Source organism: Sturnira hondurensis, unplaced genomic scaffold (assembly GCF_014824575.4).
Source record: "Sturnira hondurensis isolate 20B ecotype Veracruz unplaced genomic scaffold, ASM1482457v3 Scaffold0013299, whole genome shotgun sequence".
Classification (NCBI taxonomy): Eukaryota; Metazoa; Chordata; class Mammalia; order Chiroptera; family Phyllostomidae; genus Sturnira; species Sturnira hondurensis.
In genome coordinates, this window is record NW_028085930.1 from 2711300 (window position 1) to 2731072 (window position 19773).

A 19773-nucleotide genomic window follows, 5' to 3' on the forward strand; every position below is an offset into this window, starting at 1 on the left:
ATAAGAATAAATAAAGAGGGCAGGTGGAAACTTTTAGAGGTGATATATGTTTATGACATAGATTGTGATGATGATTATATGGATGTATACTTACCTCCAAACTCATCAAGTTGCATACATTACATATACACAGCTTTTTATATGTCAATCATATATCAATAAAGTAGTTTAAATAAATAAATAATGGTTGAATTGTAATTGCTTTTATATTTTTCTTTTTTTAAAGTTTAGCTTACAAAAAAGCCTTTGTCTTTACGGAGATAATAGCAATAAAAAAAACAAATCTATCTACATATACATAGAAAAAAGGTGCATAAACTATATTCCTAAATTAATATTTTACTCAATTGGCAATTTATTTTTAGAACAGTTATTGTGCATGTAATTCTTCATAAATTGTCATTTTAGAGCATTTTAATTCATTAAAGTGTAATTAGCTATCTTTATAAGGTATTAATTAAAAGGGAAAAAGCAAGCTGCAAAGTTGGAGAAGATATTTACACTGTAGTTATTTGACAAAGGGCTTATATACAGAATATATAAATAAATACTAAAAATTCAGGAAACCCAATAGGAAAGTAAGTGTCTTCAGTAAATGGTGCTGGGAGAGTTGGAAAGCCACATGCAAAAGAATAAAACTAAATTACAGTTTGTCCCTTTGTACAAGAATTAATTCAAAATGGATCAAAACCCTAAATATAAGATCTGAAACAATAAAGTACATGGAAGAAAACATAGGCACTAAGCTTATGGACCTGGGTCATAGAGAACATTTTATGAACTTGACCCCAAAGGCAAGGGAAGTAAAGGCAAAAAAAATAAATTAATGAGAATGTTAAACTAAAAACTTATGCACAGCAAAAAAGCAACAAACAAACAAACAAACAAAAATCCAACAAAACAAAAAGGCAACCAACCAAAGGGGAGACGTTATTTGCAAACAATAGCTCAGACAAGGGGCTAATATTAAAAATTTATGAAGAACTCCTTCAACTCAACACCAAACAAACAAACAATCCAATTTAAAAAATGGGCAGAGGATCTGAACAGATACCTCTCCCAAGAAGACATACATATGGCTATCACATACCTGAAAAAATGTTCACTTCACTAGTTATTAGGGAAATGCAAATCAAAACTACAGTGAGATACTATCTCATGCCTTAGAATGGTTATTATCAATAAGACAGGTAGTAGCAAGTGTTGGAGAAGCTGTAGAGAGAACTCTATTCACTGCTGGTGGGAATGTAAACTGGTATAACCCCTATGAAAAACAATATGGCCGTTCCTCAAAAAACTAAAAATAGAAATAAAGTTACCATATGAACCAGCAATCCCTCTTCTGGGTATCTACCCAAAAAACTCAAAAACATTTATCTGCAAATATATGCACCCCTATGTTCACTGCAGCATTATTCATGATGGCCAAGACATGGAGACAACCAAGGTTTCCTTTGATAGAGGACTGAATAAAGAAGATATGGTACATATATGCTAAGGAATAGTACAGCCATGAGACAAGATAAAATATTTCCATTTGTGACAACATGGATGGACCTTGAGAATACTATGCTAAGTGAAATAAGTCAATCAGAGAAGCTGAGAACCATATGATTTCACTCATATGTGGGATATAAAACTGAAACCAGAAACACAGACAGACAACAGTATAGTGGTTACTGGAGGGAAGGGAGTGGAGGGTGGTAGAGGGTAAAAGGGGCCAAATACATGGTGATGGAAAATGATTTGACTATGAGTGATGGGTACACAACACAATATACAGGTCATGTATCGCAGTAAGTTACATTTGAAACCTATGACTCTCTTAACCAATGTCACCCCAAGAAATTGAATAAAATTTAATAAAAAGAAAAAGAAAAGAAAAAGTAAAAATGGGCAAAGACCCAAAACAGACACTTTACTAAAAAGGTACCCAACTTTATTATACCTCAGAGAAATGCAAATTAGAAATACAATGCAATAGCTTTTTACTTACTTACCAGTATGGCTAAATATGAGATTGGTCTAACAAAATGAGGGTAAGGATGTGGTACAAACATTTTATGAAAATGTTTAGTAATTTCTATGAAAAATGTTTACATACCCTATGACCTGAAACTCCCAGCCCTAGGTATAAACCCAACAGAAATGTGCATATTTGTTAACCCAGAGATGTACAAGAACATTCAGAGCAGCACTGTTTATTATAGCCAAAGCTAGAAACCACAAATGCCCATCAATATGAAGGAATGGTATAGTCACACAATGGAACACCATGCAAGAATAATAGCACAATATACAACACGAGTGAATCACAAACATAAGGATAAGCAGAAGAACCCAGATGGTCACCAACAAAACAAAACAAAGACAAAAACAAAACCCACTAGTCTATAAGATTCTAAATTGTTTCTTTTTTTTGCCATTTAAACAACATTATGAAGATTACCTAGTGCATGCCACACTTTGTGGATATGTATTTGCAGGATATTTAGGGAATAAATTAAATTTCTGCATCAATTAATTTGTAATATTAGTCAATGTTATCAAATTGTCCTCCACATGGGAGGAATCAATTTTTACTTTCACAAGAAACAACTGTACTTTCCCTAGAGACTCATTAGTGCAATGGGCCATTAAACTTTTAAAAGTCTGTCAATAAAATAAGGAAAATATGGTGTTTTGAATTTCCCTTGTGATGAGTGAGGTTGTGCTTCTTTTTACACATTTAAGGTCCTGTTCTACCTTTTTTCTTTTGGCTGTTTATATCACTTGTCTATTTAAAAATGTTTCACTGCTATTGTTTTTTATTAAATCATACGAGTTTTTCATGTATTAAGGAATTTTTTCCAGTAGGTTGATAGCAGATTATTTCCCAATTTATCATTTGTGTTTTGATTTTGATTTTTTCCCTTGCAGAAAGTTTTTATTTTTATATGGCTGGATTTATTAATCTTTTATTTTATGGATTCTAGGCTTTACATCATACTTGAAAAAGTCTTCCCCACTGCAGTGGATAAATTTAGGTTATCAACTAATTTGTTCATAATCTCTAGTGTACTTTTATGGTTTTATTCTCATGTTTAAGATTTCCTTCATCTAGAATTAATTTTGGCAAAAAGTATGAGGTAGAAAACCAACTAAATTTTCAGCTGGGCTTTCTAATTGTTCTAACACCATTTGTTGAATAATCCATTTCTCTCTCACAAGTTGGAATTGGCATGTTTTCAAATACTAAATTTTTATGTACAATTGAGTCTTTTTCTAGATGCACCAGTATGTTTTAATTATTGTAATTATAGTATATTTGAATGTTTGGTTATGATAATAACATTTCTTAAGATTTGAGGAAGGTTAATTTTTTCTTTTTTCTTTACTTATTATATACGTGAACTTTAGAGGCAATTTATTGACTCCCAGAAAAAAAATTTATTGACATTTTTGTTGATATACATTACATTCAAGACTAACTTTGAGAGAAGAGATTTTATAATTTTTGAGTCTTTTAAAGCAAGACTATGGTATAGTAGTTCTCCCTATTAATAAGTTTGCTTTCCGTGGTTTCAGCTACTCATGGTCAACCACAGTCTGAAAATATTAAATGAAAAACTTTACAAAGAAGCAATTAATAACATTTAAAGTGTACACTGTTCTGAGAAGTGTGATGAAATCTTACAAGTCCTACTCTGTTCCACCCAGGACATGAGTCAGCATCTCCATGCTGTATATACTACCCACCTGCTAGATGTTTAGTAGCCATCTTGGTTATGAAGTTAACTATCATAGTATCACATTGCTTGTGTTCAAGTTGCCCTTATTTTACTTAATAATGGCTCCAAATATAAGAGTAGTTATGCTGGCAAGTTGATATGCCAAAGAGAAGTCATAAAGTGCTTCCTTTCAGTGAAAAGGTGAAAGTTTTTGACTTAATAAGGGATTTTGTCATCTCACATCATCACAAAAAAGGCAAGTACAGTAACAACATATTTTGAGAGAGACCACATTCACATGATGTATTACAGTATATTATAATTATTCTTTCTTATGTTTATTTTTTGTTGTTTGAATACAGTTATCTCCATTTTTCTGCTACCACTTTCCCCCGCCGCACCTACCTCCACCTGCCATCCTCCATCCTTCTCCCCTTTGGCTTTGTCCATGGTCCTTACTGATGTTCCTTGATGACCCTTCTCCTTTGTTCTCCGTTACCTCCCTCCCCCCTCCCCTCTGGTCACTGTCAGTTTGTTCTTTATCTCAATGCTTTCCGTGGTTTCAGCTACCCACAGTCAGCTACCCTGACTTGTTTCTTGGTTGTATTTTGCTTGCTTATTTATTTTGTTGATTAGGTTCCATGTATAGGTGAGATCATATGATATTTTTCTATTATTACTTATTATTGTTAATCTCCTACTGTGCCTAATTAAAATATAAATTAAACTTTTTCATAGATGTGTCTGCAGAGGAAAAAACAGTATACATATAGGGTTCAGTACTCTCTGTTATTTCAGGCATCCACTGGGGGTCTTGAAATGTATCCCTTGGGATAAGGGGGCACTACCGTATACTTTTCTTTTAGCCTTTTTTGTGTTCTTCAGTAGCATTTTAGTTTTTTCCTTGTTTTGATGTTGCACATTTTGTTCTTTTATTCACTGGTATTTTTCTTTTTAAAATGCTATTATAAAGTGGGGCTTTTTACCTCAAGGATCTTCACAGTGGTTATAGTTCATGTCCATCATGACTTTTAAGTTCCGGAAACCAGTTTCCTGCCCTGCTCCTTCACTCATTTTAAAATTATTTATAAAGTTGTACTGTAGAGCCTTTGTTTTAGGTAAAAAGGTGTATCTGCAAATAATCATCTTATCTCTTCCTTTCTAATTTTTATATTAAAATTATTTCTTACCTAATTATAGTGGCTAATACTTCCAGAACAATATAAAATAATAGTGGTGATAAAGGATATCCCTGACTTGTTTCTTTAAAGTGTTTAAATGTTTATTCATTAACACTAAAGTTTTCCTTTAGCTTGACTATATATATGTAAATACATGAATGCATATTTCTAATAATGTTAATAAATATTTCACCTATCAATATATCAAAATGTTTAAAAATCATGAATGGATTGTGAATTTTATTAAAAGGTGAAAGATTTATGCAATCTGAAGAGAAACCAGAGTATGGATTATGAATTTTATTAAATTCTTTCTCAGCAGCTATCAATGCTCACATGGTTGTTTATCTTTTTTAATAGTACATGGCTAAATTATTGTTTTTTAACTAATTATTTTAAATAGTTTAACTAAGCCCCACATAGCCATCACCTAAGTTCAATGATTATCAACTTACGGAAAACGGCATTTCACCTAAACTCTACCTAATCCTCTTCTTCCCTTCAAATTATTTTCAAGTGAATCCCAGAAATCATATTAGTTCTTCTGTAAACATTTCCATATTAGATTATAAACATTTAAAAATAAACATAACTACATTATTATCTTACCTAAAAATTAACAATAACAATAATTAAAGAGTAATAGGGATGATTTTGTAAGACTACTTCCTAGGTTGTGTTGGGTCCTCCAGAAGGAGGCACATGTCTTCTGTTCCTCCCTTTGGGGGGTGTTAGCAACCACTGATGATTATTTTCTAGATGCATCAACTCATAAGACATTCCAAAGGGTGATATTCTGTTCTTCCTTCTTCCTTTGTTGGCCGGAAGCCATATAACTAAAGAGAAGTTTCCTCTCAACAAGTACTAGGGTTCCCTGAGATACAGTTCAGGAAGAAGAGACTGGAGAGGTGCTTGATTTTTTCCCTTTATTGATGGGTTTTAAAAATATAACGTGACTCCCTAGCATGCTCCAAAGGTGACCGATGCTTGTTTTACTATCATTATAAACTCATCATCATTATGAACACATGTATGTGTTCCAAGTCCATTGTAGTTATTATCTTTATTGATGCATACATTTCCCAGTATTTGGACTGTGGAACTGAGTAGGACTTGGGAGATTTCATCACACTACTCAGAACAGTGTGCAATTAAAAGTTATTGTTATTTTGTAAAAGTTTTCATTTAATATTTTCAGACTAGTTGACTGTGGGTAGCTGAAACCACAGAAAGTGAACCTATGAATAGAGAGAACTGTTGTATCATATTCTTGGCTAAAAAGCCTCAAAAATTATAAAATAACTTCTCTCAAAGATCTGAATCTATCATTTATCCAAGGAGCCTTGAAATATTTACAGATCATGATTTGGGTGCTATGAGTGTGTATTGCTTTTGGCTTGGTTATTATTTCTAAGTCTTTTCAGTGTGTAGAGAAGAGTTTTTTTAAACATAAAATACATCATGAATTCATACTGATACTTCTAATTCAAAGTCAGGACTACTGGGTTTTTACTTAGTTTTATTTATCTTACATCCATACCTATTTTTTCCTATAATGAAATCTCTGTCCTTAAAACATGAATGTAAGTACTCATTTTCTTTATACACTAAACACACAAGAGTTGAAGGGTAGTATTACTAACAGTACTCCCCCTAATATGATTAGTTTAACAAGTTAAAATTTTTTAAATTATTTTTATAATTAAGGTATAACCCAAAAGAAATAAATAAAACTATTATGATGTTTTAAAGTCAGTTGGAATTATTAATTTCTGGTGGTATTTTTCACTTTTAATCAGTTAATATAATGAATTATATTTTTAGATATCCTTATCCTGAGCTGTCTTTACATTTCTAAAATAACCTTATATGAAGAATAACCTTATATGTAAGATTTTTGCATCAGTATTGAATGAAATTGGTTTGTGGTCTGTTTTATGGGGTGTATCTGGTGGTTATGCTATTAGTGTTAGGATATCTTCATAAAATTAATTTGGAAATTGGAAGATATTTTTCTATGCTTAGGAACAGTTTAAATAACACAGAAAAATGCAAAGGCAATTCAGTGTAGAAAAGTCTTTTTAGCCCTGGCTGGTGTGGCTCAGTGGATTGAGCGCAGGCTGTAAACCAAGGGGTCGCCGATTCCCAGTCAGGGCATATGCCTGGGTTGTGGGCCAGGTCCCCAGTGGGGGCCACAAGAGAGGCAACCACACATTGTATTTCTCTCCCTCTCTTTCTCCCTCCCTTTCTTCTCTCTAAAAATAAATAAATAAAATCTAAAAAAAAAGGAAAGTCTTTTTAACAAGTGGTGCTGGAAAAAATAGAATTTCAATATGCAAATAAATGAGCACACAATTAATCCCATTGATCACAACATTTATAAGAATTATGAAGTAATGAATAATATGTAAAATTTAATACTATAAAACCTCTAAAAGAAAGCAGAAAATCTTAGTTAACTGGAGCTAGGCAAAAATTTCTTAGAGATACGCACAAAGCCATGATCTATACAAGATTAAAAATGACAAATTGGATTTAATCAAAATTTTAAAACTTCTGCTTTAAACCTTCAAAAGACACTATTAAGAACATGAAAAGACAAGGCATAGATTGTAAAAAAATACATTTATAAGACTCATTATCTGATAAGTAACTTGTATACACAATATGTAAATAAAGAACTTTCAAACTAATAAGAAAACAAACAACCTAATTTTAAAATGAGGCAAAGATAGGAAAAAAAAGAAATATAAGTTGAAAATAAACATGTTAAAAAGATACTCAACAACATTAGTTATGAGGGAAATGCAAAATAAAACCACAGTTAGATACCACTATAAATCTATTAGAATGCCTATAGTTAAAACAACAATGAAAACCCTGACTATCTCCAGTGCTGTATAGAGTATTCAGCAACTGGAACTCTCATCCATTGTGGTGGGAAAACAAAATGGTTCAGACACTTTGGAAAACCGCTTGGCAGTTTCTTGAAAAGTTAAACATACCCTCATATATAATCCAGCAATCCTACTAATAGGTATTTACCAAAGAGAAACGAAAACTTAAGTTCACACAAAACTGTGTACACATATGTTTATGGCAGCTTTATTTATCATCACCAGAACCTTTGACTTCTCCTTCCCCTTGAGAAAAAGGGTTTATTCTTTCATCTTTCCCCCCAGCTACGTGGATTTTCAATGTAAGGCAGTAGGAGGGGTGTGGGTAGGGCTCCCTGTGCTTCCTGCAGAAGCAGTCACTTCCCTCCTCTAGGCCTGTATCACCAAGAGAAGCCCTGGGGCCCGCTACTCACCGGTTGTTTGTTTGTTTGTGAGACCAAGCGGAGGTCTGCAGAGAATAACTAGCCAGGAAGTGTGAACGCCAAATCTGTACTCTCACACTTGGTCTTCACCTGCACTTTTTACCTTCTTGGATGGTTCCTGCTCTCCCTTTCTCCAGTGCTCTGCAGCAGGTCAGCCAGTGTTCACGTCTGTTTCTCCTTGGATGGGCCTATTTTTACTTGGACTTCTGGCTACTTGTTGTTCTGAGATCTCATCCCTCTACAGGGTTAAAGAAATGCTATGATTTTGTGGCTTTTTGAGTTGGTAGGTTGGAAGTAACACATGATTTAACCTATGTTCTAGACAGTAGTGAACTTCTGGCTGCAGTTGTTTTTAATCAATCAAAAAGCTACACTTGTTTTCAAGAAAGCATTTATAGTGTGTCTTTTTTGTTATCTTTATCTCATATAATACAGGGAAATTTTCTTGATTGGAGTTACCTGCATCAATTTTAATACTATCCCATTTATACATCATTTCTTTTGAAAATCTTTGAGCTAGAATCAGAATTTTCTTGCAGTCAAAGCTTCTTTTGTTGTCATATTATTTTATAAAAGAACACTTTTTAAATGAATGTTACTTTGTTTGATTTGAAATTCAAATAAATTATAATTTTTCACTATGATAGCAAAACTTCGCTCAGCATAAGATTTTTGAAATAAATACATAGTTGTTGATATCATGAATGTGGCACATTTACACAATGGAATATTACAACGCAGAAAGAAAGAAGAAGGAGCTCCTACCCTTTGCTACAGCATGAATGGAACTGGAGAGCATTATGCTAAGTGAAATTAGCCAGGTGGTGAAAGACAAATTCTATATGATCTCACCTATAAGTGGAACCTAACAAACACACAAAACAAACAAGTGATCAAAATAGAACTGGAGACATGGAAATTAAGAAAAAAATGACAGTGACCTGAGGAGAGAGGGGAGAGGAATAACAAGGGAAAGAAGGGGAAGGGTTCAGTCAAGGAATGTGTGTAAAAGACCCAAGGACAAGGACAATGGTGGGGAGAGGCTTGAATGTGGGAGAAGTGGGATAGGATGGGAAGAGCAATGTGGGGAAATGGGGACAATTGTAATTAAACAATAAGAAAAAAATTTTAATAAAAATTTAAAAAGGTAAAAAAAAGAGTAAATGATTCTAATATCAGATTTTTCTTATGCCAAAATAATGACCTCTTCTTTCAACTACTCCTGACTCGGATGTTATCCTCCATCCTGTCCCACTGACTTAAAGCTCTCCACATTGCCACTCTGGTGAAGAAGGTCCAGTTGGGCTTCCCTCCCCTCTTGCCTCATTCAGCTCTGCCTTTACACCCCTCATCCTCTAGCCAGTTGGGTTTTTTTCTCTCTCTCCCTTTTTTCCCAAATTCTAACCATCACACACAGTTTCATCCCCAAGCCCTTGCATCTTCATTTTGTGCTACTGCTTTATAGAGTGTCTGGTCTTTTTAAGAATTTGATTCTTGTCAACATGATAGTCACCATTTTCATCCTAGGCTGTGACAAAGTTTTACTGAGTTATTTTTCTCTGATTATGTTTTTACTCTTTTATTTATCCCCTCCCTGACTCCTTCCTCTTTGTGCCACTTGTATTTATGTCGTTACTCATCTGAAGACTTTTCTATACCAGCTACTTAGCAGAATTTTTTTTAATAAGGAATGCTCCCAGGCTGTTTTCCAGGCTCTCATGAATTTCCCTGTGATTCAACGCTGGGTCTGAGAGTTCTTTTGCCCTTTACTCCTCCCCAGCCAACTGAGACTGGCACTGCTAGGCTGCTAGTAAAGTTTCTCTCCTTCATCTCGCACTTCACTGACAATTTGCATCTTGCAAACACAGTCGCCTATACAACCTTTTCCCTGCTTCTTGAGAACTCAGACTAAAGCTGACTCAGGAAAGCCCTGCCACCACTCTGCACACGCATTTTCTTTGTTTTAAACAAGGGCTTGTGATACAGGGTGTGTCGTCTACTTTGGAGAAATGGCCTCTGGCATTTTTGTCTGAGGCCTGCAACCACCAGAATCCTCTCTTAGTATCTTTCTACGTCTGCTTGTGACCTCCGTGGCTTTGGGATTGTTTTCCATTATATCACGACTGGAGATTGCAGTTCTTTGATTTCACTGAAAATGGATTTGTGTTTTTCAATTTTCTATTTTCCTATTGCTTCTACAAAATGTGATTTCTTACATTTTAAAACTAGAATTTCTCTTTTCCTTTTCTTGCTCTACCCCGGTATTGTTTTTTAAATACAACTTGTTCTACATAATAATGCAGTATATGGAATACCTTTTTGATGTCTAGCTACTTTTCTAAAAATATACAACCCTGTGTATTCAATAGGTTATGCTCCTGAAAAGTTGTTACTGAGTAGATCATGACAAGGATCTCAAGACTGTCCTACTTTATGATTAGAGATTTCATTCCTAACCAAGCTTTTGCCTCTCAGCTTTTATTGGGGGTGTTCTTAGATTGACCAACTACGAGTAATACCTTGTATAGACATCTGTATAACAACAACAAAACAAGTTTTAAGTGCAGATGAAGTTGTTACCGAACAGAGGTCCAAGGGTGGGGCAATACTTGGCTGACCAGGGATGCCAAAAACTGCTACAGAACAACAGGGGCCCCTCCCAAGGATGGTATACTAATACCTACAGGGCTCGTCATCTGTCCACCGCCAGAGGAAAGACATCTCTCAATGCCAGAGATTTGTGAAAAGGAAAGGAAAGGTTTATTTAAAGCTTTACAGACTTAAAGTAGTGACCCAATGTCCCCATTAATATACCAAAGTCCTTCAGAATAACCACAGGCGCCCACAGTGCTTCCTTCCCCCCTGCACTAATTCAGGGTACTGTATCTCAGGAAAAGAAGCACAGGTCAGTGTTTCGGGGCACTGGCACTGTCAGCTATGTCATCTTCCAGGCAGGATCTCTAATTACTCCAAAGCCTTATGGCACCTTCTCATAGTCTACCAGCAAAGAGTTCTTTGTACCAATTTTTCCAGGCAAAGTCTCTCCTGCTTCCCAGGCCACGGAGCCAAAGGGAGCACCCCAAAGCCTTGTGGGCCTCTTCTACCAGAGCTGCAGGGGTCCACACTCTGCCAAAAGCACGTGGCATTCTTCTTCACCTGGGCAAGAGGGGGTCTGCACTCCCCCAAAACCGCGTGGCTCTCCTTCACCTCACCAAGAGAGAATCCTTACTCTGCTGAAACCATGTGGCTCTCTCCTTCCAATGGCTGCTGCGTCTGGATTTAAATCCCCACACCAATCTTCCTCTGTACGCCTATTTCTGACTCCTCCCACGATCAGTTACACCTGCTAGTATTTCTGTATTATTACAAGTTTACTGGGCTGCCACTGTTAGTCTGGGCAGGTATGGCCCCATGTCCTAGAGCCAATCTTCTCCAAGCTCCCACGCAGGCACTGTCACTTGGGTGACCTGCCCCCCAGTTACATCTTGGGGGGCAAGTGACTTCATTCCCCTAGCTCCAAGCATGGCCACAGCCATTTAACATATCCAAGTGACCCGCCAAAGGTTATAGATATGTTAAATGACCAGGCCATGGATTAGCTGCAAGGCTGTGGCTGTACAAAACTGCCCTGCATGTTCCTGCTCCATGTGTCCCTTCCCCCAACTCACACCTGTGGGGGGGGGGGGAAGGGGTGAGGACATCTTATATGTCTCTCCAATATTCCTATACACCTTGAGTTCTGGACACCATTCCAAATCTTTTTTGCACCCCCCCTTGGCTGCACCCTGTATCATTAGTGCTCTGTGGAACTTTTATTTGCCTTGTCAGTCTGCCTAGAAAATGACTATATCCCTCAGTCCAGTGCAAGTTTCCTAAGGCAAGGACCAAGGTTCTCTTCATATACGTTTTTTATATGTTTATTTAGTCTTAATTGATCTGACTACATTCAAATTTTTTGAGAAAGCATTAGATTCCAAAAATATACCCATGAGTGAGAAGTGTCAAGGTTAAAATAAAGATAAAAGAGGTCAGAAACCATTTGGCACAGGTAGAAATATGATATTTGGTGTGAAGTAACTCCTGAAAGTGAATTATTTACCTTTGCCTTCAGTACACCACTAGCACAGGGTCTGACACCAGCTAAACATTAATTAATAACAGTTTAACTGAGTTGCCCATCTAAGAGCAACTAACTCACCAGCACAGGTGGCAAGATGTGGAATTGCCACATGGTTTAATTGCTTGAATTTTTTATCTTTAGATGTCTCATCTAGAAGCTGCTCCTAAGACAGATGTGAGAAAGCCGTGGTAAAAGAGTTGCCTAGGAAAGGCTACCCGCAGATGCTGGGGTACCAGACTCCCCACACCAGGCACACAGGTGCAGTGTGGGGGCAGCAGGGCTTCCTTTCCTGCCTTTTTGGGGGCTGCCAGCCAGCCCAGGCTCTTGCTGGTCCCAGTGTGGGACAACCTGTGCTCCCCACATTGCGTCACCTTGCTTCTCACCTTCGGTGTAATGGCTTTTCTACATTTCTTATCAGAACCATCATGGGAGCAGTGCCTTTTCCTTTTATCTGCCACTTTTAAGTATTTGAAAAGACTCTGTTTTTTTTCCGTAGTCTGCCCTCTACTCCCCGTTTCCCCTCATGTGCACTTTGTTCCACCCACTCTTTGCTCTTCCCTTCCCAGGGGGTGATCCAGCCAAAACAGCATTACGATGCCACCCACACATGTGTGTTCACCTGTGGGAAGCTGAAACCATCTAAACTGACCCTTTGTCCGCTTGCAGCATGTGATAGATATGATAAAGGAGATTTATAAAGATAACAAGAAAACTATTTAAAATTATGTTGAATCCCCCTGACTTGTGGGCTGGGGTGCTTCCTGGTAATAGGAGGGCTCTTTCTAAGCCAAATGTCCTCAACAGTGGAGGATGCAAGTTTAGAGGCAGAGGAGTTGCAGCAGATTTACATTGCTCTGCATGATAAAGGGGTGAGCATAAATGAGATGAGAATAGAGAATTCTAGGAGAAAAGAGGCAGGAATGATGGTGCCCAGACCCTGTGATGTGGTGGTGGGGGGACAAGAAAGACAGATGATACAGCCCTTCTGCCCCCGACCCCAGCCTCCTCTAGCAGACAAATATGCTAAGGGAATTTTTCCAGGGAAATGTCATGTATTATGCAGCTGTGTTCTAGGATTTTCATTGAAATTATTGGAAGCACTGCCTATTTGGAGAGTTACATATCTTGTGGAAGATAGTGCTAAAGAGCATGGGTTTCACGTCAGGTTGGGAGTGTTGGGGCAGAACGAAATCAGCCTGCTCAAACCTTGATTCTGACTTTGACTAATAATGTTGACGCATGATGTTAACTTCTACCACTACCCCATGTCTCCCAGGCATGAATATCTTACATGATAAAGAGCTGAAGTCCCCAGCCCACAACTCCTTTCATTTGGAAAGGAACATTTCTCAGAACTTCCATGACCAAAGCCAAAAGAGTGAACATTATTCGTTTCAAGTAGAAATGTAAAATAATTAACAATGATTACTATACTATTCTACAGCACTAAAGTCAGATTGCTAATTTATGAATAATATATATTATAAGTTTTATATGCATAAAACTTGATATACTCATAAAATTATCATACTTATAATCTTAAATTTGTTTATTTAGCCAGTTATTCCAAATGTATTTATTGGAGTTTAAGTTTTTGTTTGAAATGAAATTGCAGGCTGCTGAGCTCAAATAAATATAACAGTATCTATTTTTCTAGTTTATATAAAATACTATCGTAAGTATGGGAAGCTATTACAGTTTTCAAGACTGCAGACTGCATTCTCCATGATTTTCAGGTGACATAAAAAATAGCTTCTTTCTTGTTGTATTTTTCCCATTACCATTTTGTCACCTTATACATGCTCCCTCCCCCAGTCCCTACCAATCACCACACTGTCATCCATGTCCATGAGTCCTTTTTCTTTTTTGGTCAGTCTCTCCACCCCCTAACCTCCCCTCAACTTTAAGCTGCCGTCCTGCTTTCCATCTATGAGTCTGTCCACATATTCCTTGTTAGTTCAGTTTGTGCATTAGATTCCACATATGATATTTGTTTTTCTCTGACTGGCTTATTTCACTTAGCATAATGTTCTCCAGGTCCATCCATACTGTCACAAAGGGTAAAATTTTCTTCTTTTTTATGGCCGAGTTTTGAATGTTGACCTCTTGTGCACGTTTCTGCAGACCTTCGGGGCACACTGTTGAAATTCTAGGACTACACAGCAGGGACTCTTGGCACAGATTCAGGAACCCATGAGATTCTTCCAAAGCAAACTTTACTTCATATCTCCATGGTAGGGGATGCTCATGCCAGCTGTCTATCAGAGGAATTAGAATAGAATTAGGGCAATATCCTTTGGGTATATAAGTAATTTTGTATCAGAGTGGCTCAGAATGCATTCTTTATCATACCATAAAATAAATGTAGTGTCCAGGTCCCATGAAACCAGAAGGTGATGCTCCAAATTCATGAGGAGAGAGAATGCAGAGAGAGCAAAAAACTCTCAAAGTGGTGGGAACCCTAACTCTGCAGTAAAGAGTACCTGTGGTTTTCTGCCACAGCCTAGAAGATAGAAGCCAGCATTTCGTTCACCTTGAATGGTAGTGTCTATGCAAACATTGCAATCATTATACATTGTAAGATAGGATCATTATGTTATATCTGGTATACATATAACAACAAAGGGAAAGTTTGTAATAGACATAATTGGATCATCTTTAGAGGAAGATAAAACCTTGTTAAAATAAAGAAATGGCTCTGCCCCATTTCTGCGGAAGGCTGATACTTTGTAGTATTTAGATACATTGGTTTGGGGCTAGAGCAAGTGCAAGGCAGGAGTAACTGGATTTGTTCATCCTGTCAGTTAGTTAACTGTTGCATTTGGAAATATATAAGAAATGAAACTTATTTTTTACTACATTTGCACGTGTGGATTTGAAGGAAGAGCTGGATTTCTGTAGGCAGATACTGGTATATGGGAGGGCTGACACTTCCAGGAAGAAAAGCATAATGGGCAAAAAAGGTAAGGTAGGAATAGGTCTGATGACAAAGACAGCAGGATATAATACTGGGCCAAGAAGACAGAAGCTCTTTAGAGGTGTTCTTGGAGTTCAACTCAGAGAGATGAACTGGAAGAAGCAGAGGGATCAGAATGGGTGGAGCCAGGGAGCTCCACAAAGAAGGAGGCCTTTTAAATTGAGGCCTGAAGTGGTACAAGCTTTTTTGTAAAGGTGCTGGAGAGTAACAGGTACATCCAAGGGGCATTTCTGAAGAAGAATGGTGTGGTTTTTGTGACAAATTGGTCATAAGGGCTGAATGAAAAGACTAAAGTGAAGAATGTCTGAAAATTTTCTCAACTGGGGGACCAGAAGGGTTCCAGTGCCTTTGAGTAAAGCAGTCAAGTTGGAAGGGAATTCAGGTGAAAGGAAATTAAAAAAGGGGCTCAGGCTACGTTTTGGTCCCATTGGATCTGGTGTGACATTGGAGTACTGAAGTAGAAAGTATTAAGAGGCCTTAAAATGGGGGTGTTCTGTGAAGGTGGGAGGTTCAGGATAGAAGTTGTAGATCTCAAAGTCATCAACTTCAAATCCATACAGATAAAAGTGGATGAAATCTCACAGTGAAAATAAAAGCATAAGTTCTGACTCTAAGGATTGGGAATTGGTGCTACATGAGTTTTTTATGTAGTTATTTTTGGCAGCCAGTACTACATTTCATTCAATTGATGATAACAGTCTAAGATTGGGGAAACATATTTCCTGTTTTCCTATAGGTTTTCCATTATTTCTCTAGTCAAATTTAGCCATTACCATCAAGAAGCTATATTTGTTTTAGTGATGAACTTTTCTCTAGCAAGCATTAAAAAAGAGTCCTTTCTGGCTGCAGATTTTTTTAAATGACACAAACACAACCCATTTTTCCCCTTAATTTCCAATTCTGAGTTTTCTGACGATGAACTGCTCTGTGGTAGAAGAGAGAGGAAGAAGGCGGTGGGTAGAGACAGATCTTTCTATAAAGATCAGCAATTCTCTGTGCTTTTATCCCAGGCGAAGATTACATTTAACACCCAGGGGTCCCGGCTGCCTTAGATCCTTTGCAGAATGAGTAGCTGTGGCACTGCAGATAGTTTGGGGTGTCCTTTCATTTTGGACAGTATTAAATATATACCCCAGTGAGCCATAAATCAGTGATTTATCTAAGAATAAATCATATCTCTAATAAGGGACCACTTCTTTCAAATTGAACAGTACATTATATTAAACAGATGGACTTTCTCAAAAATACAAACTGTGTCAGCCAGCCATTTTTAATGAATATAACTTGAAATGCCTCTTTCTTTAGGAGAAAGCAATTTCTCTTCAAAAGGGCAAAACCAGGTAATTTGCTGAGTTTTCTTGGCTATTGTATATGCTTTATTTGATCTTCCAGCTACAGGAGAGTTATGGGTCTGCCCAGATTTTTCACTGTTGAGATTGTTTGTTTAGGAAGGGAAATGAAAGAAAAGGAAGAACCCTTAGGGGCTAGAGTTGGTGGAAGGGCAGCAGGACAGGACTGGATGTGGACTGATTTTGTTGTGCATGTGTGTGTTTCACACTGCACGTATTCAGCATCATCTCTGGAGCTGGGTGGGCCTCATTTGGTTTGTTATCTCTGGTGCTTAGTACAATAGGTACATGGTAGATGTTTGGCAACTGTCTACTGAATAGATATTATACGTGTTGTGTGCTAAAATGATAATGCTTGCGTCTTCAGTATTCAGATTCCCTCTCTGACTATTCTGATTTACCAGAGATATGATCTGTCCCTTTACCACCATTAGACTAGAAACAGAGCTGGAAAAAATAAAATATTTAAAAAAAAATATTTTATTTATTTATCTTTAGAGGGGAAGGGAAAGAGAGAGGAAGGAAACATCAATGTATGGTTGCTTCTTGTGCATCTCCTACAGGGAACTGGCCCCTGCCAGGAACTGGCCTGCAACCCAAGCATGTGCCCTGACTGGGAATCAAACCGCGATCGTCTGGTTCGCAGGCCCGCGCTCAATCCACTGAGCTACAGCTAGATTTAGAATACGAAGATTTAGAATACAGCCAGGGCTAGATTTTAAATACGAAGATGAATCTATTTTCCTTTTCATCCATAGCATAAGGTATTTCATAAGCATTTACATCTCTGATGGAAGACATTCATATGTTTTATTTAGATTGTTTTAATTAATAGATTTCAGTGGTGGGCATGGGCAGGAAGGAAGCTTATTCCTTTAAAGGGCTGTAATCTAAGAGACCTGCTACCAATAGATGAATACGAGGATCAATCGTAGGCAGATGTAAAAACTGAACAAGTAAAGATAGATGTAAACATGATGGAGACATCAGTTTCTAATAATACAGTAAACTAAAATAATCAGAAAATCCCCCTTGTACAAAATACCTCAAAATGAGAAGTAAAATGTTTAACTACATGTAGGCTTAATCCATAAGAATGTAATGTTCCATTAGAACAATCTGAGTGTAGAGGAATGGCCTGGTGTGTTTGCTGATTGTGCATGGAACTGAGAAGTAATTATTGAAGGTGATGTCTATAGATAAATTTAGCTAGTCTTTCTTCTCAAGTCCAATTTTCCCACCAGTTTTCTCCTCTAAGAATCAGAGTATAAGGCCCAGCAGATAGATTGAGAACAGTAGATATGAATCAGGTTCAGGTTCTACCAGGCCAACTGGAGTGCATAAGTAGGACTTCTTTTTATGTAGGCGTAGTAAAAACTTGGGAACTAGTGATGAGGGAGTCATGAGTTGAGAATTAGATAACATCTGTAACGCTTAGAGATCCATATGTCGTCTCGAGGAAGGATAACACCAGCTTATGTGAGTATTTCTGGGAAGACCTACTCATCTCCATGGCAAAGATGGTTGAGGGCTCCCTGAAGCTGAAGAATGCTAGTCTTTGAGCTGAGTTGATCAGAGACAAGAAAGGTCCTATACTGGTACTTCAATCAGAGACTGACCACTTGGTTTATGATTTACCCTTAGTCCATCAGTCTTGAGGTTGCCACAACTTAAGGTCACCAGTTGCATCTGAGTTCTGAAGACTAGACAAAGAAAACTAACAATACATTTCTGTAGACTCAGGAGACAGAGGGATAAAAAACAAGCCAAAATCCGAAACAGGAAGACCTAGTTAAATAGAATTGCTGGATGAGGCAAATGCGATCTACACAAAAGTATACAGCAACTAGAAAGATTTATTTACAGCAGTGAAGTGAATTTCTATGTGTGAGATATTAATTAAAACTCATAAGATTAATTGAGTTGAGAGTATGGTCACAGTTGTTACCCAAATTAGTAGTCTAGAAGATCAAGTAGAAAGAATGGAACACATAGCAAAAATACAGAGAGGAAAAAGATAAGGACTCAATATAGACCAAAAGAGCTAGCATGAAAATAATAAGAGTTCCAGAAGGAAAAAAAAGTGCACATAGAGAAGAAATAATTAAACAATAGAAAAAATATCCCTGAGCTGAAGGCAGACCAAAAAACTATAGACTGAATCCAGAAATCCAAGTTTCAGGTAGGATCAATGAGAAAGGATATCCTCGGACACATCCTGTAAAAGTCCTAAACGTCAAGGAGAATGAGAAAATATTAGAAACTTTCAAATAGAGCAAATCTCTTACAATGAAGAAAGAATCAGAGTGGATCATACTGGAAGACAGAGGCAGGTATATAATATCTGTAGGTCATGAGAGAAGATGCCTGCAACCCAGGGATTCTATCCCCAGCCAAGCTATCCTTTACCTATCAGTGTGACAGAAAAATATTTGCATAAATGCAAGAATTCAAAGTATCCACCTCCTGCATACCAGTCTGAAGGAAATGTCTGAGAAAGAATTTCAGTCGAATAAATGAATGGAGCAGATATTTTTTAAAAGTGACATGAAGAAAGGAGACATTTACCCCAAATGTGAATAAGCAAAATTTTCCTATTATGAGGTAAATACTACCAGATCGGGTTTCAGAAACAAAGCCCTATACATTTTATGCATTGTTTCGATTGATTTATATTTTCACAATTTTAAAAATAACACTACCTTATTATATTTCTAGTACTAAGGAACACTGGCATGGCGGGGAGGTGCAAAAGGAGGTGAAAACCACTCGGGGCAAATGAAAAAAAATTTAATGCCAGATAAGGTTGAATATAAGAACAATTACATTAAACAGTATTAAAAACATGTTGCATAATGATAAAGGTAGAATTTTTGAAAACCATAAAGTTTCATAAATCTCTATACACCAAGCAATGCATCAGCAAGATATATATATATATATAATATATATATATATTATATATATATAATTTTTTATTTTATTTTTTACATTTCAGTTTGAAAACATTTAGACTTACAAAGGAATTACAGATGTAGTACAGAGTTACTAGCTACCTTTTTTCCAGCTTTCTTTACATGACCACAGTACAACTACCAAAAATAAGGAATTAACCTT